Source organism: Phyllobates terribilis, unplaced genomic scaffold (genome assembly GCF_046119375.1).
Source record: "Phyllobates terribilis strain yellow unplaced genomic scaffold, ASM4611937v1 Scaffold_460__1_contigs__length_1441810, whole genome shotgun sequence".
NCBI lineage: Eukaryota > Metazoa > Chordata > Amphibia > Anura > Dendrobatidae > Phyllobates > Phyllobates terribilis.
Window position 1 is genome coordinate 725,720 of NW_027363220.1, and position 18,563 is coordinate 744,282.

Sequence of the window (18,563 nt, forward strand, 5' to 3'; positions counted from 1 at the left end):
ACCATCAATTTCTAGTAAACAGAAAAAAAAAAGACAGAATTTTTTTTTTTTATTATTATTAAAAATAAAACACATTTAGGGACTCCATCTTTAATAAAGAAAAATCCTCACTCCCAACGGAATCCATAGGTCTTCTGTCTTCATCTCTCTTAGATCTTTGCCATCAGACAAATATGTCTGCTGACAGATGAGCAGGCACAGAATGACACTGGAGCACTGTTACTGTGTAGTGCAGTGCTATGTTTCTTTTTTTGTCATTTCATGCAGTGTAGAAATCTTGGGAAAAGTGTGGATTGTGCTCTGGAAGTGATCAGTTATAGCTAACTATGTTATTTTCTGCAGAGATAAGTCCTGTATAGAAGATGTGATATATCGGTCTGCAGTTAAAGAACTTCACCTAGAGACATCACTGGTGAGTATGTGTATTACCTATACACACACACACTGACACTATATACAGAGCTCCTGTGCATAATGTCACTGGTGATCACTGTATTACCTGTACACTGACACTATATACAGAGCTCCTGTGTATAATGTCACTGGTGATCACTGTATTACCTGTACACTGACACTATATACAGAGCTCCTGTGTATAATGTCACTGGTGATCCCTGTATTTCCTATACACACACACACTGACACTATATACAAAGCTGTGCATAATGTCACTGGTGATCCCTGTATTACCTGTACACTGACACCATACACAGAGCTCCTGTGTATAATGTCACTGGTGATCACTATATTACCTGTACACTGACACTATATACAGAGCTCCTGTGTATAATGTCACTGGTGATCACTATATTACCTGTACACTCACACTATATACAGAGCTCCTGTGCATAATGTCACTGGTGATCACTATATTACCTGTACACTGACACTATATACAGAGCTCCTATGCATAATGTCACTGGTGATCACTATATTACCTGTACACTGACACTATATACAGAGCTCCTATGCATAATGTCACTGGTGATCCCTGTATTTCCTGTACACTGACACTATATACAGAGCTCCTATGTGTAATGTCACTGGTGATCACTGTATTACCTGTACACTGACACTATATACAGAGCTCCTGTGTATAATGTCACTGATGATCACTGTATTACCTCTACACTGACACTATACACAGAGCTCCTGTGTATAATGTCACTGATAATCTCTACATTATCTGTACGCTGACTCTATATACAGAGCTTTTTTACATTTTCATTATCAGTCACTATCTGGTGCCATTATGAGCCATGGTCATGGCGTGGCGGTATTTGTCCCTTGTATGTGGTATTATTCAGACAGTCACTATGTTGTGGTAATATGTGGTCTTCTCATGGTGTGGCAGTATATATACCTTGTACTTGGTAGTATTTGATCACTATGTGGTGGTATGTGTTCTGGTCATGGTGTGGCGGTATTTCTCTCTTCTATATGGTATTATTAGTCTAGGTATAGTGGATGGTTGTCAGTCATTTGTTTTTCGGATATTAAGAATGGGAACATTCTTTATTTGCAATACATATTAAATACTTGGATGTTTAACCTCTCCCTGTGTTGTGACTACTACACAGCAGCAGAGATTTATTGGTTAATAAAGTTGATTCATTTTGAAAGAGTTTGTGGACTTATGTTATTCCTATATACGGTAACTGCATGGTGCTGGTGGGCCCCAAGATTGATTTTTTCCTGGTGGGCCCCAGGTACTCCAGTCCGGCGCTGGTGCCAGACAGTTACCTCCTCATCTGTCCTGCTGCCGGCTGGGAGTCCTGTACAGTGCAGCATGTAGTGTGATGTGAATGCCACACTATGGAGATGCTGCTCCTACTACTGCCAAGTGAGGATCTCACCTCGCCAGTATGGTGCCCTCAGGAGCTCCCACAGGGCATCACAGGCCTTAGTATGAAGCAATTCCACAAGTCTTCTAGTATTGCTTCGTACTAAGGCCTGTGATGTCCTGTGAGACCTCCCTGAGGTCACCATACTGGGGAGGTGTGAGCCTCACCTCATGGGGCCCCATGATCTCTATGTACGATCCCTGACTGGGCCCCATGATCTCTATGTACGCCGCTGACTGGGCCCCATGATCTCTATGTACGCCGCTGACTGGGCCCCATGATCTCTATGTACACCTCTGACGGGGCCTCATGATCTCTATGTACGCCGATGACTGGGCCCCATGATCTCTATGTACACCTCTGACTGGGCCCCATGATCTCTATGTACGCCGCTGACTGGGCCCCATGATCTCTATGTACACCTCTGACTGGGCCCCATGATCTCTATGTACGCCGCTGACTGGGCCCCATGATCTTTATGTACGCCGCTGACTGGGCCCCATGATCTCTAGGTACACCGCTGACGGGGCCTCATGATCTCTAGGTACACCGCTGACGGGGCCTCATGTTCTCTATGTACGCCGCTGACTGGGCCCCATGATCTTTATGTACTCCGCTGACTGGGCCCCATGATCTCTATGTACGCCGCTGAGGAGGCCCCATGTTCTCTATGTACACCCCTAACCTGATTGGCCCCATGATCTCTATGTACGCCGCTGACTGGGCCCCATGATCTCTATGTACGACTTTGACTGGGCCCCATGATCTCTATGTACGCCGCTGACTCGGCCCCATGATCTCTATGTACGCCGCTGACTGGGCCCCATGATCTCTATGTACGATCCCTGACTGGGCCCCATGATCTCTATGTACGCCGCTGACTGGGCCCCATGATCTCTATGTACGCCGCTGACTGGGCCCCATGATCTCTTTGTACGCCGCTGACTGGGCCCCATGATCTCTATGTACACCGCTGACTGGGCCCCATGATCTCTATGTATGCCGCTGACTGGGCTCCATGATCTCTATGTACTCCGCTGACTGGGCCCCATGATCTCTATGTACGCCGCTGAGGGGGCCCCATGATCTCTATGTACACCCCTAACCTGATTGGCCCCATGATCTCTATGTACGCCGCTGACTGGGCCCCATGATCTCTATGTACGCCGCTGACTGGGCCCCATGATCTCTATGTACACCCCTAACCTGATTGGCCCCATGATCTCTATGTACGCCGCTGACTGGGCCCCATGATCTCTATGTACGATCCCTGACTGGGCCCCATGATCTCTATGTACGCCGCTGACTGGGCCCCATGATCTCTATGTACGCCGCTGACTGGGCCCCATGATCTCTTTGTACGCCGCTGACTGGGCCCCATGATCTCTATGTACACCGCTGACTGGGCCCCATGATCTCTATGTATGCCGCTGACTGGGCTCCATGATCTCTATGTACTCCGCTGACTGGGCCCCATGATCTCTATGTACGCCGCTGAGGGGGCCCCATGATCTCTATGTACACCCCTAACCTGATTGGCCCCATGATCTCTATGTACGCCGCTGACTGAGCCACATGATTTCTATGTACGATCCCTGACTGGGCCCCATAATCTCTGATCTCTCATGATGTTTTTTTTTTATTAAAGATGGAGTCCCTAAATGTATTTTGTGTTTTATTTTTACTGTGTAGTGCGGCACTATGTTGCATTTTGTCATTTCATGCAGTGTAGAAATCTTGGGAAAAGTGTGGCTTGTGCTCTGGAAGTGATCAGTTATAGCTAACTGTTATTTTCTGCAGAGATAAGTCCGCATAGAAGATGTGATATATCGGTCTGCAGATAAAGAATTTCACCTAGAGACATCACTGGTGAGTATGTGTATTACCTATACACACACACTGACACTATATACAGAGCTCCTGTGCATAATGTCACTGGTGATCACTGTATTACCTGTACACTGACACTATATACAGAGCTCCTGTGTATAATATCAATGGTGATCATTGCATTACCTGTACACTGACACTATATACAGAGCTTCTGTGTATAATGTCACTGGTGATGACTGTATAACCTGTACACTATATACAGAGCTCCTGTGCATAATGTCACTGGTGATCACTGTATAACCTGTACACTGACCCAATATACTGAGCTTTTTTACATTTTTATTATTTTAGCATTATTTGTCACTATGTGGTGGCATTATGTGCTTTGGTCATGACATGACGATATTTGTCCCTTCTATGTGGTATTATTCAGTCACTATGTGGTGGTAATATGTGGTCTCATGGTGTGTCAGTATTTATACCTTGTATCTGGTAGCATTTGATCACTATGTGGTGATATTATGTGCTTTGGTCATGGTGTGGCGGTATTTGTGCCTTGTATGTGGCATTATTTGGGCACTATGTGGTGGTAATATGTGATCTGGTCACGGTGTGGTGGTATTTCTGCCTTCTATCTGGTAATATTGGTCTTGGTAGAGTGGATTGTGGTTGGTCATTTGTTTTATCTGATATCAATAAGGGGAAACCTCTTTATTTCCAATAGATATTAAATACTTGGATGTTTAACCCCTCCCTGCCCTGTGACTATTACACAGCAGCAGAGATGCAGTTACAGAGGTTCACCAGAGAAAGCAAGTTGGCATTTGGTGAGATTTTCACCTCTGTATTTATAAGACAAAACCAGGAGTGGGTGAGAAATGCATAAAACATGACCTCGGATTGCTCCACTCCTGGTTTTGTCTTATAAATACTGAGGTAAAAATCTCACCAAATACTCAAAGTGCCACAATCTTCTGACAGTGCGGATTCCACCAATAAATAAGTGATCCCCTTCCCAACCTGTGCATCGCTGATAACTTGTTTTCACCAATAAAAACCCTTTAATGCAAACTACAGTAATTGTACATCGCAGTTCTGGTGAGCGCACAGTGATGGGCAGGAGCCCTGGAGTCAATGTCCCTGGTGGGCCCCAGACACCCCAGTCCGGCTCTGCCCCCGCCCCAGCCCGCCCCTGATTTGTCACGCACGGACCTGAAGCGACTGTGCCCTGCGATACACACATCCTGTTGAAATTTCTGCTGCCGTTTACAAGCCCCAACCCCCCCTGGGCCCGGTCGCAGTGACTGCCACTGCGACCGCGGACATTACGCCCCTGGCTACGTGAATCATATGTCCCATTTTGGTGCTCCTCACCATTTGCATGGCACAGTCATGCATGCTTCTCTATCACCATAGCATGCTGCAAACAATCAGGATGGCTTCTGCTACATCTCTATATAAAAAGATAGTACATCTGTATTTCTATGATACGTAGAGTGGATGGAAATCATACATCTTGCTAATATTTATTATATTACATTCATCTGATGCTCTGTAGTAACAATGTAAATTAAATTGGCGACTTAGTGCAGTTCTATTACTATTAGTAAATGTGGCACCTTGTGTTCCACAGAATATCTGAATATTACCTGAATATTTAATCTCAGCTAATGTTCATTTATCTCTTAAATATCATTGGTCAGATGCTGATCACATGACCAGTGGTGGTGCATGCATGATGATTCCATATGAAATGCACTGAGTGACAGTTGGAAGTGACAGTTGGAATTGACCAACAACAGTGGAGGAGATGTCGGCTAACTCTAAGCAAAGCAATAATATGGATATAAAAGAGGAGGAGATTGTGGTGAGCAGAGAAAGAGTGAAGACACGAAGACCTTCCCATGACACATCTGATGATGAGAAGAAGTCTTCAGTCAACAGGACAAAACCACCAGTCCAGAAGAAAGAAGAAGTAGAGGAGAACGTGGTGAGGAGAGAAGGAGCGAAGAGACTAAGACCTTCCCATGACACATCTGATGATGAGAGGAAGTCTTCAGTCAACAGGACAAAACCACCAGTCCAGAAGAAAGAAGAAGTGGAAGAAAAGGAGAAGGTAGAAAGTCAGAAGATGGGAGCCAAGAAGAGAGGAGCCATCTTCATCTCATCAGGGGACAAAAAGGAGAAGAAAAGAAGAAGGATTACATTAGGACAGAAACCCATGGATCTAAAGCAGAAGGCTGAAGAAGCTGAAGGAAGCAGCGGTGTTCGGCCAACCGGCTCCAAAAGCACAGTCTCTGATACCATCAAGAGGAGATTATTATTCCATCAAGTGCTTGGCCGGGGATGCTATGGAACGGTCCTGCTGGCGGAAGATTCATCTACCCGCAAACATTTTGCTGTTAAGATCATCTGCAAAAGAGCCCTGCTTGCTGACGGTGATGAGCGTGTGATGGTGGAGCGACGGGTTTTACAGCTGGCATCTGGGAGCCCCTTCCTTGTCCACGCAGACTTTGCATTCCAGACCAAGGTACAGTATTGATTGCTCGATATTAGGAAATGTCACACGTACCACACACTGCTCTGCCTCATGGACCCCACTGATATCATCTTACATTTCAATATAGCATGTCCCAAGGTAACCGCTGACAATAAGATGAATGTGATGACTTTACACATGGGATATTGTGGCCCCTACTGTAATCAATAACATTTATGGCGGGGCTTGGTACATTGGGAATCATTTATTAAAACAGCCTTTTTACTTATCCCAGCCAATCACAGAACAGCTTTTACTTTTCCAGGTCAGTTAAAACAACCTTAGCTGAGCTCTAATTGGTTAGTATGGGCTACTAGTTTTCTAGTGAGCAGATTTATTAATGAGGCCCAATGTACCCCGCTCTATAAATGATTGAAAATATTAGATGTCATCATAGAGGTCAATGAACTGTAGAAAATCACTTGCCCGGACCTCATGTGTCTAATTGGGTGACTGGTAATATTTGTATCATTTACAGCATTCGCTGGGCATTATCTTGTTTGTAGGCATCATCACCATGTAGTAGTCTCTAGCTCATTTCTTTGACACTGTAGAATTTTACATATTATTATCTTGCATAGACATGGGATTTCAGAATAGATTAAATGTATTTGTTATTTTTTGTTATTTCCTGGATGACATTGTATTTTGTGTATACCATGTGGGGGACCCTGTGTACACTATATGTCAGGGCTATTGACTTTTGTGCACTTTATATACAATTTGAGAATGTGTTAATATTTTTGTATACAAGTATTATCTGTATCTTAAAGGCTTTTTTAATTAATGTTGGGACATTTTTATGCACGTGCATCTACTTGTTTTTCATTGCCATGTTTTCTATGTATAAATATACTGGAATAAAGTACAAAATCCACTGTCTTGGAGTGAAATTTCTTCTAACCTCACCAGCTAATGAAAAAGATGGTATCATATTGACCAGGGGCGAGGTGGGCCAGAGGGGCACATGCCCTCCAAGCCGGTCGCCAAGCAGCTGCTTCTTTACAGACTGCAGGGCGGCCCTGTATCTTTCATTGTGTACATGTGCCAGCTGGGCATCTGCAGCCCAGAACAGCAGGCACAGGCCACGTTCTTATGCCTGCCGGAGAGAAGCTTCAGCCGCTGAGCAGTACGAGAGGGCAGACATCTTTGATTCTTGTAAGGCCACGACCACACTATCAGTATTTGGTCAGTATTCGGTCAGTATTTTATCACAGGAGTGGGAGACAAAACCAGGAGTTGGTGATAAATGCAGAATTGGTGACTTGTTTCTATTATACCTTTTCTCTGATTGTTACTGACCTGGTTTTGGCTCCCACTCCTGAGAAAATATACTGACCAAATACTGATAGTGGGGCCGGATAGTGGTCAGGACAGGAGATTTATACTTTTTGTAGAGTGTGGAAGTGGCAGGATGCTGCTCACCTCCTGACAAGTCCAGGGCCAGATCCTGAATGTTATCTATGGTCGCTCTGCTGAGGATCAGAAAGATTTATTGTAGCAGATGGACCCTTCAAGCAGGTTGGGGTCGTGCTGTCAGTGTGAGATCATCGGCTCTCGATCTGTATGAATGTTCAAATCACATCGGACCTGAGATAGAGACACTTCAGACCTTACTATACAGACCCCTGCCCCAGACTGATCCTGCACCAGCTACAGGGCCAGAGCCGGCATATCCACCCATTGCACCAGGGCAAGTGCCAGGGCCCCGGGCAAGAGGGGGGCCCCACTCACAGTTGGGGACACTGGAACGCTATTGGGCCTGTGAGTTGGGGGGGCCCGGTGTAACCCCCCCCCCCCCCGTGCTTTACGGTGTTTGAAATACTCACCTCTCGTCATACCCTGCTGGCCGCAGGAAAAATCCGCATCATGGGCACAGTACATGCGGATTTCAATTGGGGAACATTGCTTCCCTTCTACCATGCGTTTTTCATGCTTTTCCGCGGCGTTTACGCAACTGCAAAAACGCCGCGGAAACGCACGAAAAACGCATCGTGTGAACTCAGCCTAATAGTTTGAATTATTTTTGTCCAGAAGGGCTTAATCAATGTACAGTTCCACCACATGTGGAGCATAGTGCCCACATCAGAAGAGCATCTCCAGCAGTTAGGATCAAGTCCTTTGTAACATTTCTGAAGTTTTGATGGAGTCATATACCACCTGGAGAGAACTTTATAGCCATTCTCTTGTACTCTAACACATCTAGAGGAGACTTTAGGTGCTAGTAGTAATCTTTTAATTTCAGATGGGGTGAAAGGCCTATTCAGATCCTGTTCCCACTTCATTACATATGGCAGTTTCTTAGGGGTTCTGGCTAGGCATAATTGTTTTTGTAGAGCTGATAACGTTCTTTTTTAGGGGTTTTTTGCAGCTATAAGTTTTTCAAAATCAGTCATTTCCCTAATATAATTTGGAGTTTTAAAGACTAGTTTTAAGTTAGACATAAATTTCTGGTACATAAAGGGGTGAAAAGAGATAGTATCTAGCATTTGATTGAGTTCTGCCAAGCAGGGCATGACCCCATTATCTGTAATTTTTTGGAGTGGTGTTATCAAGTTGCGAATTGAGTTGTGTATTGTGGCATTATGGGCTGGAGAAAGGAGAGAACTAGGTCTGTAACTTGTAGGAGAGGGGAGGGAAACGGGGAGCATATTTGTCTTATATGGGGATTGGACCAGATTTTAAAAGTAGTGGCGGTGAAAGGGTTTTTAATTGATGTATACCTAGTACTACTTGAGGGCGTGAGGATGAGCTGTCTAAGGGGGAATTTAAGGATTGTTTCTTCTACTTTAATCCATTGCTTCTGTGGTGGGAGCCTGATCCATCCACGACTCTTTGGAGATGAGTGGCTTGTTGAAGTATCTTTAGATCTGGCAGATCTATACCTCCTTCAGAGTGTGGGAGGGATAATATTTGTAAGGGAAGTCTGGGTTTTTGGTTGTGCCACAAAAAACGGCTGAGGAGTTTTTGTATGTCAATGAAAAAATAATTAGGTAGGTGGATTGGAAGGGCTTGCACTAGATAAGTTATTTTTGGCCATATCATACATTTAAGGAGATTTTTCCTACCCAACCAGGAGATGTATGAGATATTCCAGTTGGGGGTAAGTTTCTGGATTTTCTGCAATAGCGGTGGGAAGTTTAACTTATAAAGTTCTTGTAGGTTTGGAGAAATCTCAACTCCCAAGAAACGTATTGATGGGGGGGGACCAGGTAAAGGGGGACCCGATTGCCATTTGTGTTTTTTGTGGTTCTGGGATATTTATATTTAAGACTTGAGATTTGCTAAGATTCACCTTAAAATTTGATAGTGCACCGTATTCCTTGAGTAATGTCAGGATAACTGGGACAGATATTCTCGGGTTAGAGGTCATGATCAGTAGATCGTCTGCGTATGCTGCGATTTTATGTTCAGAACCAGCTGATTTGATGCCAACGATCCTCCCCTCCTCTCTGAGCTTTTGTAGTAAAGGTTGTAGTGTAAGAATAAAAAGGAGAGGGGAAAGCGGGCATCCCTGCCTGGTGCCGTTAGAAATATTAAAAGATGAAGACATAACATGAGAGAGGATTAGATACACTGCTCAGCAGACAGTATCACACCGGATAGGATTAGATACACAGCTCAGCAGACAGTATCACACCGGATAGGATTAGATACACAGCTCAGCAGACAGTATCACACCGGATAGGATTAGATACACGGCTCAGCAGACAGCATCACACCGGATAGGATTAGATACACAGCTCAGCAGACAGTATCACACCGGATAGGATTAGATACACAGCTCAGCAGACAGTATCACACCGGATAGGATTAGATACACAGCTCAGCAGACAGTATCACACAGGAGAAGATTAGATACACGGCTCAGCAGACAGTATCACACAGGAGTGGATTAGATACACTGCTCAGCAGACAGTATCACACAGGAGAGGATTAGATACACAGCTCAGCAGACAGTATCACACAGGAGAGGATTAGATACACAGCTCAGCAGACAGTATCACACCGGATAGGATTAGATACACAGCTCAGCAGACAGTATCACACCGGATAGGATTAGATACACAGCTCAGCAGACAGTATCACACCGGATAGGATTAGATACACAGCTCAGCAGACAGTATCACACCGGATAGGATTAGATACACAGCTCAGCTGACAGTATCACACAGGAGAAGATTAGATACACGGCTCAGCAGACAGTATCACACAGGAGTGGATTAGATACACAGCTCAGCAGACAGTATCACACAGGAGAGGATTAGATACACAGCTCAGCAGACAGTATCACACAGGAGAAGATTAGATACACAGCTCAGCAGACAGTATCACACAGGAGAAGATTAGGTACACTGCTCAGCAGACAGTATCACACCGGATAGGATTAGATACACAGCTCAGCAGACAGTATCACACAGGAGAAGATTAGATACACAGCTCAGCAGACAGTATCACACAGGAGAAGATTAGATACACAGCTCAGCAGACAGTATCACACAGGAGAGGATTAGATGCACAGCTCAGCAGACAGTATCACACAGGAGTGGAATAGATACAAGGCTCAGCAGACAGTATCGCACATGGCGGTATTAGATACATGGCTCAACAGACAGTATCACACAGGAGAGGATTAGATACACAGCTCAGCAGACAGTATCACACAGGAGAAGATTAGATACACTGCTCAGCAGACAGTATCACACCGGATAGGATTAGATACACAGCTCAGCAGACAGTATCACACAGGAGAAGATTAGATACACAGCTCAGCAGACAGTATCACACAGGAGAAGATTAGATACACAGCTCAGCAGACAGTATCACACAGGAGAAGATTAGATACACAGCTCAGCTGACAGTATCACACAGGAGAGGATTAGATACACAGCTCAGCAGACAGTATCACACAGGAGAGGATTAGATACACAGCTCAGCAGACAGTATCACACAGGAGAAGATTAGATACACTGCTCAGCAGACAGTATCACACAGGAGAAGATTAGATACACAGCTCAGCTGACAGTATCACACAGGAGAGGATTAGATACACAGCTCAGCAGACAGTATCACACAGGAGAAGATTAGATACACTGCTCAGCAGACAGTATCACACCGGATAGGATTAGATACACAGCTCAGCAGACAGTATCACACAGGAGAAGATTAGATACACAGCTCAGCAGACAGTATCACACAGGAGAGGATTAGATACACGGCTCAGCAGACGGTATCACACAGGAGAGGATTAGATACACGGCTCAGCAGACAGTATCACACAGGATAGGATTAGACACACGGCTCAGCAGACAGTATCATACAGGAGAGGATTAGATACACAGCTCAGCAGACAGTATGACACAGGAGAGGATTAGATACACGGCTCAGCCGACAGTATCACACCGGATAGGATTAGATACAAAGCTCAGCAGACAGTATCACACAGGAGAGGATTAGATACACGGCTCAGCAGATAGTATCACTCAAGATAGGATTAGATGCACGGCTCAGCAGACAGTATCACACATGACAGGATTAGATACATAGCTCAGCAGACAATATCACACAGGGTAGGATTAGATACACAGCTCAGCAGACGGTATCACACAGGAGAGGATTAGATACACAGCTCAGCAGACATTATCACACAGGAGAGGATTAAATACACAGCTCAGCAGACATTATCACACAGGAGGGGATTAGATACATACACAGCTCAGCAAACAGTATCACACAGGACAGGATTAGATACATAGCTCAGCAGACGGTATCACACAGGAGAGGATTAGATACACGGCTCAGCAGACAGTATCACACAGGAGGGGATGAGATACACAGCTCAGCAGACAGTACCACACAGTATAAGATTAGATACACTGCTCAGCAGACAGTATCACACAGGAGAGGATTAGATACACAGCTCAGCAGACAGTATCACACAGTATAAGATTAGATACACTGCTCAGCAGATTATCACAGCATAGGATTAGATACACGGCTCAGCAGACAGTATCACACAGGAGAGGATTAGATACACAGCTCAGCAGACAGTATCACACAGGAGAGGATTAGATACACGGCTCAGCAGACAGTATCACACAGGAGTGGATTAGATACACTGCTCAGCAGACAGTATCACACAGGAGAGGATTAGATACACAGCTCAGCAGACAGTATCACACAGGAGAGGATTAGATACACAGCTCAGCAGACAGTATCACACCGGATAGGATTAGATACACAGCTCAGCAGACAGTATCACACCGGATAGGATTAGATACACAGCTCAGCAGACAGTATCACACAGGAGAAGATTAGATACACGGCTCAGCAGACAGTATCACACAGGAGTGGATTAGATACACTGCTCAGCAGACAGTATCACACAGGAGAGGATTAGATACACAGCTCAGCAGACAGTATCACACAGGAGAGGATTAGATACACAGCTCAGCAGACAGTATCACACCGGATAGGATTAGATACACAGCTCAGCAGACAGTATCACACCGGATAGGATTAGATACACAGCTCAGCAGACAGTATCACACCGGATAGGATTAGATACACAGCTCAGCAGACAGTATCACACCGGATAGGATTAGATACACAGCTCAGCTGACAGTATCACACAGGAGAAGATTAGATACACGGCTCAGCAGACAGTATCACACAGTGGATTAGATACACAGCTCAGCAGACAGTATCACACAGGAGAGGATTAGATACACAGCTCAGCAGACAGTATCACACAGGAGAAGATTAGATACACAGCTCAGCAGACAGTATCACACAGGAGAAGATTAGATACACTGCTCAGCAGACAGTACCACACCGGATAGGATTAGATACACAGCTCAGCAGACAGTATCACACAGGAGAAGATTAGATACACAGCTCAGCAGACAGTATCACACAGGAGAAGATTAGATACACAGCTCAGCAGACAGTATCACACAGGAGAGGATTAGATGCACAGCTCAGCAGACAGTATCACACAGGAGTGGAATAGATACAAGGCTCAGCAGACAGTATCGCACATGGCGGTATTAGATACATGGCTCAACAGACAGTATCACACAGGAGAGGATTAGATACACAGCTCAGCAGACAGTATCACACAGGAGAAGATTAGATACACTGCTCAGCAGACAGTATCACACCGGATAGGATTAGATACACAGCTCAGCAGACAGTATCACACAGGAGAAGATTAGATACACAGCTCAGCAGACAGTATCACACAGGAGAAGATTAGATACACAGCTCAGCAGACAGTATCACACAGGAGAGGATTAGATACACAGCTCAGCAGACAGTATCACACAGGAGAAGATTAGATACACTGCTCAGCAGACAGTATCACACAGGAGAAGATTAGATACACAGCTCAGCTGACAGTATCACACAGGAGAGGATTAGATACACAGCTCAGCAGACAGTATCACACAGGAGAAGATTAGATACACTGCTCAGCAGACAGTATCACACCGGATAGGATTAGATACACAGCTCAGCAGACAGTATCACACAGGAGAAGATTAGATACACAGCTCAGCAGACAGTATCACACAGGAGAGGATTAGATACACGGCTCAGCAGACGGTATCACACAGGAGAGGATTAGATACACGGCTCAGCAGACAGTATCACACAGGATAGGATTAGACACACGGCTCAGCAGACAGTATCATACAGGAGAGGATTAGATACACAGCTCAGCAGACAGTATGACACAGGAGAGGATTAGATACACGGCTCAGCCGACAGTATCACACCGGATAGGATTAGATACAAAGCTCAGCAGACAGTATCACACAGGAGAGGATTAGATACACGGCTCAGCAGATAGTATCACTCAAGATAGGATTAGATGCACGGCTCAGCAGACAGTATCACACATGACAGGATTAGATACATAGCTCAGCAGACAATATCACACAGGGTAGGATTAGATACACAGCTCAGCAGACGGTATCACACAGGAGAGGATTAGATACACAGCTCAGCAGACATTATCACACAGGAGAGGATTAAATACACAGCTCAGCAGACATTATCACACAGGAGGGGATTAGATACATACACAGCTCAGCAAACAGTATCACACAGGACAGGATTAGATACATAGCTCAGCAGACGGTATCACACAGGAGAGGATTAGATACACGGCTCAGCAGACAGTATCACACAGGAGGGGATGAGATACACAGCTCAGCAGACAGTACCACACAGTATAAGATTAGATACACTGCTCAGCAGACAGTATCACACAGGAGAGGATTAGATACACAGCTCAGCAGACAGTATCACACAGTATAAGATTAGATACACTGCTCAGCAGATTATCACAGCATAGGATTAGATACACGGCTCAGCAGACAGTATCACACAGGAGAGGATTAGATACACAGCTCAGCAGACAGTATCACACAGGAGAGGATTAGATACACGGCTCAGCAGACAGTATCACACAGGAGTGGATTAGATACACTGCTCAGCAGACAGTATCACACAGGAGAGGATTAGATACACAGCTCAGCAGACAGTATCACACAGGAGAGGATTAGATACACAGCTCAGCAGACAGTATCACACCGGATAGGATTAGATACACAGCTCAGCAGACAGTATCACACCGGATAGGATTAGATACACAGCTCAGCAGACAGTATCACACAGGAGAAGATTAGATACACGGCTCAGCAGACAGTATCACACAGGAGTGGATTAGATACACTGCTCAGCAGATAGCATCACACAGGAGAGGATTAGATACACAGCTCAGCAGACAGTATCACACAGGAGAGGATTAGATACACAGCTCAGCAGACAGTATCACACCGGATAGGATTAGATACACAGCTCAGCAGACAGTATCACACCGGATAGGATTAGATACACAGCTCAGCAGACAGTATCACACCGGATAGGATTAGATACACAGCTCAGCAGACAGTATCACACCGGATAGGATTAGATACACAGCTCAGCTGACAGTATCACACAGGAGAAGATTAGATACACGGCTCAGCAGACAGTATCACACAGTGGATTAGATACACAGCTCAGCAGACAGTATCACACAGGAGAGGATTAGATACACAGCTCAGCAGACAGTATCACACAGGAGAAGATTAGATACACAGCTCAGCAGACAGTATCACACAGGAGAAGATTAGATACACTGCTCAGCAGACAGTATCACACCGGATAGGATTAGATACACAGCTCAGCAGACAGTATCACACAGGAGAAGATTAGATACACAGCTCAGCAGACAGTATCACACAGGAGAAGATTAGATACACAGCTCAGCAGACAATATCACACAGGAGAGGATTAGATGCACAGCTCAGCAGACAGTATCACACAGGAGTGGAATAGATACAAGGCTCAGCAGACAGTATCGCACATGGCGGTATTAGATACATGGCTCAACAGACAGTATCACACAGGAGAGGATTAGATACACAGCTCAGCAGACAGTATCACACAGGAGAAGATTAGATACACTGCTCAGCAGACAGTATCACACCGGATAGGATTAGATACACAGCTCAGCAGACAGTATCACACAGGAGAAGATTAGATACACAGCTCAGCAGACAGTATCACACAGGAGAAGATTAGATACACAGCTCAGCAGACAGTATCACACAGGAGAAGATTAGATACACAGCTCAGCTGACAGTATCACACAGGAGAGGATTAGATACACAGCTCAGCAGACAGTATCACACAGGAGAAGATTAGATACACTGCTCAGCAGACAGTATCACACAGGAGAAGATTAGATACACAGCTCAGCTGACAGTATCACACAGGAGAGGATTAGATACACAGCTCAGCAGACAGTATCACACAGGAGAAGATTAGATACACTGCTCAGCAGACAGTATCACACCGGATAGGATTAGATACACAGCTCAGCAGACAGTATCACACAGGAGAAGATTAGATACACAGCTCAGCAGACAGTATCACACAGGAGAGGATTAGATACACGGCTCAGCAGACGGTATCACACAGGAGAGGATTAGATACACGGCTCAGCAGACAGTATCACACAGGAGAGGATTAGATACACGGCTCAGCAGACAGTATCACACAGGAGAGGATTAGACACACGGCTCAGCAGACAGTATCATACAGGAGAGGATTAGATACACAGCTCAGCAGACAGTATGACACAGGAGAGGATTAGATACACGGCTCAGCCGACAGTATCACACCGGATAGGATTAGATACAAAGCTCAGCAGACAGTATCACACAGGAGAGGATTAGATACACGGCTCAGCAGATAGTATCACTCAAGATAGGATTAGATGCACGGCTCAGCAGACAGTATCACACATGACAGGATTAGATACATAGCTCAGCAGACAATATCACACAGGGTAGGATTAGATACACAGCTCAGCAGACGGTATCACACAGGAGAGGATTAGATACACAGCTCAGCAGACATTATCACACAGGAGAGGATTAGATACACAGCTCAGCAGACATTATCACACAGGAGGGGATTAGATACATACACAGCTCAGCAAACAGTATCACACAGGACAGGATTAGATACATAGCTCAGCAGACGGTATCACACAGGAGAGGATTAGATACACGGCTCAGCAGACAGTATCACACAGGAGGGGATGAGATACACAGCTCAGCAGACAGTACCACACAGTATAAGATTAGATACACTGCTCAGCAGACAGTATCACATAGGAGAGGATTAGATACACAGCTCAGCAGACAGTATCACACAGTATAAGATTAGATACACTGCTCAGCAGATTATCACAGCATAGGATTAGATACACGGCTCAGCAGACAGTATCACACAGGAGAGGATTAGATACACAGCTCAGCAGACAGTATCACACAGGAGAGGATTAGATACACAGCTCAGCAGACAGTATCACACAGGAGAGGATTAGATACACAGCTCAGCAGACAGTATCACACAGTATAAGATTAGATACACTGCTCAGCAGACAGTATCACACAGGAGAGGATTAGATACACAGCTCAGCAGACAGTATCGCACAGGAGAGGATTAGATACACAGCTCAGCAGACGGTATCGCACAGGAGAGGATTAGATACACAGCTCAGCAGACAGTATCACACAGGAAAGGATTAGATACATAGCTCAGCAGACGGTATCACACAGGACAGGATTAGATGCACAGCTCAGCAGACAGTATCACACAGCAGAGGATTAGATACACAGCTCAGCTGACAGTATCACATAGGACAGGATTAGATACACAGTTCATCAGACAGTATCACACAGGAGTGGATTAGATACACGGCTCAGCAGACAGTATCACGAAAGATAGGATTAGATACACAGTTCATCAGACAGTATCACACAGGAGACGATTAGATACACAGCTCAGCAGACAGTATCACACATTACATGATTAGATACACAGCTCAGCAGACAGTATCACACAGGATGGGATTAGATACACGGCTCAGCAGACAGTATCTCACAGGAGAGGATTAGATACACGGCTCAGCAGACAGTATCACACAGGAGAGGATTAGATACACAGCTCAGCAGACAGTATCACACAGGAGAGGATTAGATACACAGCTCAGCAGACAGTATCACACAGGAGAGGATTAGATACACAGCTCAGCACACAGTATCACACAGGAGAGGATTAGATACACGGCTCAGCAGACCGTATCACACAGGAGAGGATTAGATACACAGCTCAGCAGACAGTATCACACAGGATAGGATTAGATACACTGCTCAGCAGATGGTATTACACAGTATAGGATTAGATACACAGCTCAGCAGACAGTATCACACAGGATAGGATTAGATACACGGCTCAGCAGACATTTTCACACAGGAGATGATTAGATACACAGCATAGGATTAGATACACAGCTCAGCAGACAGTATCACACAGGACAGGATTAGATACACAGCTCACCAGACAGTATCACACAGCATAGGATTAGATACACAGGTCAGCAAACAGTATCACACAGGATAGGATTAGATACACGGCTCAGCAGACAGTATCACACAGGAGAGGATTAGATACACGGCTCAGTAGACAGTATCACACAGGAGAGGATTAGATACACAGCATAGGATAAGATACACATCTCAGCAGACAGTATCACACAGCATAGGATTAGGTACACGGCGCAGCAGACAGTATCACACAGGAGAGGATTAGATACACAGCTCAGCACACAGTATCACACAGGAGAGGATTAGAGACACAGCTCATCTGACAGTATCACACAGGAGGGGATTAGATACACAGCTCAGCAGACAGTATCACACAGGATAAGATTAGATACACTGCTC

At 45.1% G+C, this 18,563-nt stretch overlaps 1 long non-coding RNA gene across 1 annotated transcript in view; it reads left to right on the top strand.

Moving 5' to 3' along the window:
* Positions 1–340: 340 nt before the first annotated feature.
* LOC141229221 (uncharacterized) overlaps positions 341–18,563 on the top strand; it is a 40,427-nt gene continuing 22,204 nt past the window's right edge. Inside the window, exons 1-2 of the long non-coding RNA XR_012295950.1 lie at positions 341–412; positions 3,645–3,713. This is a non-coding gene — a long non-coding RNA (uncharacterized lncRNA). The remainder of the gene's footprint in view (positions 413–3,644; positions 3,714–18,563) is intronic.